This window comes from Bos indicus x Bos taurus, chromosome 6 (genome assembly GCF_003369695.1).
Source record: "Bos indicus x Bos taurus breed Angus x Brahman F1 hybrid chromosome 6, Bos_hybrid_MaternalHap_v2.0, whole genome shotgun sequence".
Classification (NCBI taxonomy): Eukaryota; Metazoa; Chordata; class Mammalia; order Artiodactyla; family Bovidae; genus Bos; species Bos indicus x Bos taurus.
This window is the reverse complement of record NC_040081.1, coordinates 28,156,833-28,160,413: the sequence shown is the minus strand read 5'-3', so window position 1 is coordinate 28,160,413 and position 3,581 is coordinate 28,156,833. Positions and strand designations below refer to the sequence as shown.

The window sequence follows — 3,581 nt, the reverse complement described above, 5'->3', positions numbered from 1 at the left end:
CCAGGACATGACTGGCAATCCCACATGACCACTTGATGTGATATACCCTGCCTTTACTAGGGCACAGATGCAAAATTAAGTATTTGAAAAATGGTGTCAGAGAGAAGGTATCAGAGAAGGCTTGGTGTCACTAGGAACAGAATGAAATGCTGAGACCTGATACAAGTTTATGTCAAAACACTAGAAAAGTTTTTAGCATAGCTGTTTTTTATTTTATATATACATGTCTGTATATATATATAAATATAAAATTCTGTGTATACATACAATATAAAATTATATACATATATATATAATTTTCAGGAACAAAATGCATAGTCATTAAATATATTTTTAATGAGTTCAATAAATATATTTTTATTGAACTTATAAAGCTGAAGTGATAACAGACCTTGGAGACACTTAACATTTTTATGGAGGAAGAGATGATAAACTAAAATAAATTATTTCAACAAATCTATGTTAAGCAACACTGTGTTGGAAAAGGAAGTGAGGGACTGTAGTGTAAAAGCCTAAAGTATACATTGGTAAAATTTGTATAGACATTGAGATGAAAGATCACATCACTAAGTTCCACCAAAATTAACCAACAGCATTCTCTCCATTTTGGAAGAGAAGACAATGAAGCTTTGGAATTCTGGGGATCAAAACACCCATAATGCAGCTCTAGGATAGTGAAGGTTCTAGCATATCAGCATCACCCAGCTGGGCCATCACCATGGGGGTAGCACCACAGCGCATCCACAGCCGGGGGAAGCCACATCAGGATGCTGAGGATCCAACAGACGCCATCGCGGATGACATGGATATCAGCTTCGGTAGTGGTGGCGGTGCTGCTCTGTGGACACTAGCCCTGCAGTAGCCTGGGCTGTATCACTGGTTTGCCAGTCCTTTCCACAATACTTCAAAAGAGTCCAATGTCATCAACTTGCCATCACATGAATTATTGGTCTCTTTGATGGACTGGTTGGCATCCGTTCCTGTGCCTCTCCAATTTATTAGTCTCGAAAGAACCAGAAACTGAAAATATTGAAATATAAATTAAAGCTGAAAGGTTCCCATTATTCTTAAAGTTAAAATTATGATCCCTGTATACCGCTCAGGTTTTCCACGTACAGCTCTAGCTCAAGCTTGTACAAAACAACTTGTGATGACCTGGCTTTACTACTCACTCATCTCAGTTAATTTCAGGCTATTTTTCATATGCAGTGCTTTAGAGCAGGAAACCACCTTTCAGGAAGTTTATTAATGATAGGCTATGAATCAAGTAGAGCCAGGTTTAGAAATAGGTTATATCTCTTACTATCTATGTTAACTTTCACAAGAAGTTAATGCTATCAAAACTTGCTATTCCTATTGGTAAAATAGAGAGCGTAGTAGTCATAACATTTTATTAAATAATACAGTCATAGTATATTAATAAGATCATATTAATAATAAATGATAAATGAGGCATTAACAATTTCTATACTGAGTGATGTATGACAATGGTATCTTATCATTTTTGGAACTTACTATGTGACAGTCATACTTGTTCTAAGTTTCTACATGTATTGCTTTATTTAAATCTAATGTATTGCGTTTGCTGTTGCTAAGTCACTTCAGTCGTGTCCGACTCTGTGCAACCCCATAGACGGCAGCCCACCAGACTCCCCCGTCCCTGGGATTCTCCAGGCAAGAACACTGGAGTGGGTTGCCATTTCCTTCTCCAATGCATGAAAGTGAAAAGTGAAAGTGAAGTCGCTCGGTCGTGTGGATTCTTAGCGACCCCATGGACTGCAGCCTTCCAGGCTTCTCCATCCATGGGATTTTCCAGGCAAAAGTACTGGAGTAGGGTGCCATTGCCTTCTCCGAAAGTATTGCGTTACAAGTTAGTAAAAATATGACAAAGATTAATAACTGTTACTATTATGCGCTCCCTCTATACACCACATTTCCGCCTAGACATCATTTTTGCCTGTAGCTTTCTGAACTTTTAGAAATGGTTGGATTCTCTGATGCATCTGTAGCCTTCTGTGCTTACTTAGCATAGCTTTTTTCATACTGTATTATCTTCCAGTCTTGACTATGGGCTTATTCAGGACAGGAGCCAAGGCATATTCATCTTTGTATGTCCAGTGTCTGGTGTAGCTTCTCACATATATTAAGAATGTAATGAACGTATTTAAACAAAGAAAAGACTGAGCTCATTGTCATTAAGAAATGGCTGGTAGGGGGCGAATAAAAAGGGCTGAAGTGGCGGTGGGAACAGGTGAGGCAAGGTGAAGGCCCACTGGTGAGGAGCACTGGCTGAGATTCGGGCAGCCACAGCCACAGGGCCTGGCGAGGAGACCACGGGGGCCTCAGCCTCCCAGGGCCTGCCCGCCTGTGTTCCTGCTTCTGACCCCGAACCCAAGGAGGCGCCTGGCTTAAGCCAACTGCCCATCGAGATGCTCCTGGAAATGCTGAGCTACCTGCCCACAAGCATGCTGCTCGGGCAATGCCGCCATGTGTGCTGGTACTGGCGCTACCTGGTGGACACCCGGGCCGTGTGGCTGAGCATCTTACCCTACAGTCACGTTAAGCTGTGGCCCGTCTTCCAAACCTGCCTGCCCCTAGACAACGACGACAACTCCAGGCCCTGCCTCCTGGGCCGCTTCTGCGAGCGCAGACCCTTAGGACGCAATCTCTACCCGAACCCCCATGGCATAGACGCCTTCCTGCCTTGGAGGACAATCAACTGTACAAGCTGGAGAGAGGAGGAAAGCTGGGAGGAAGACCACAGGCTAGTTCCTGAGGACTCTTTCCAGCCTTTCTACAGGTGGTGCTACAAGAAGCAAGCATTAGACCTGGAAAAGGAGGGTCTGTGGCCGGAACTCCTGGATAGTGGAAAGATTGAGATTTGTGTCTCTGCCTGGTGGGCAAACCAAGAAGCCTCGGTCTGTCTGTATGAGCTAATTGTCCAACTTCTAAATGCCAAGCAGGCCAAGCTACATCATTTCTCTCCTAGGCCAATCCATCAAGGTACAACCAGTATCCCTTTTAAGACCAACCACGTGTTCTCCAACCTCAAGAAGGGAGTCTGCTTTGTGTCTCTGGAACACTGGATTTGGGACATGGGGTTCCTGCCTGAGGACTATGGAATCATCGTGCCCAAGGCCAGTGTGATTGTACGGGTCTGTCAACCCTAGTAGAGGACTGTCCTTATTAAACAACATGACCGTGCCTTCCAGCACCATTGGCTGGGCCACCTCAATAATCAAGGGCTTGTAGTTCCTGCCATCCTGGGATCTCCTGGGTCCAATCAAGGGTTCTACTGGGCCCTGTCTTTCAATTCTACGAGAAGCCATAAGAAGAAGATTTTTGCATCAGGTCTACTGGCTGCTGCGGCTTTAACGCAGCCCCTGTTCTACAGAGTGGAGACACACGGGTGAACACAGGGAGATGGTGAGAGGGCTCCTCACCCTCCCCCCCATGCCAGGCCCCTCTGGTTCTGCCCCCGTACCCTCTGCCCTTCTGTTCCTGCTGCAGAGGCTTCATTGGTCACTTCCAGAAGCTCTTTCCTCACCCCTGAACTAGAAGCTCAATCCCCGTGGCTGAGT

At 44.9% G+C, this 3,581-nt stretch overlaps 1 pseudogene; it reads left to right on the top strand.

Moving 5' to 3' along the window:
- The first annotated feature begins 2,429 nt into the window (after positions 1–2,429).
- Positions 2,430–3,170, top strand: LOC113894803 (annotated as a pseudogene).
- Positions 3,171–3,581: the final 411 nt, after the last annotated feature.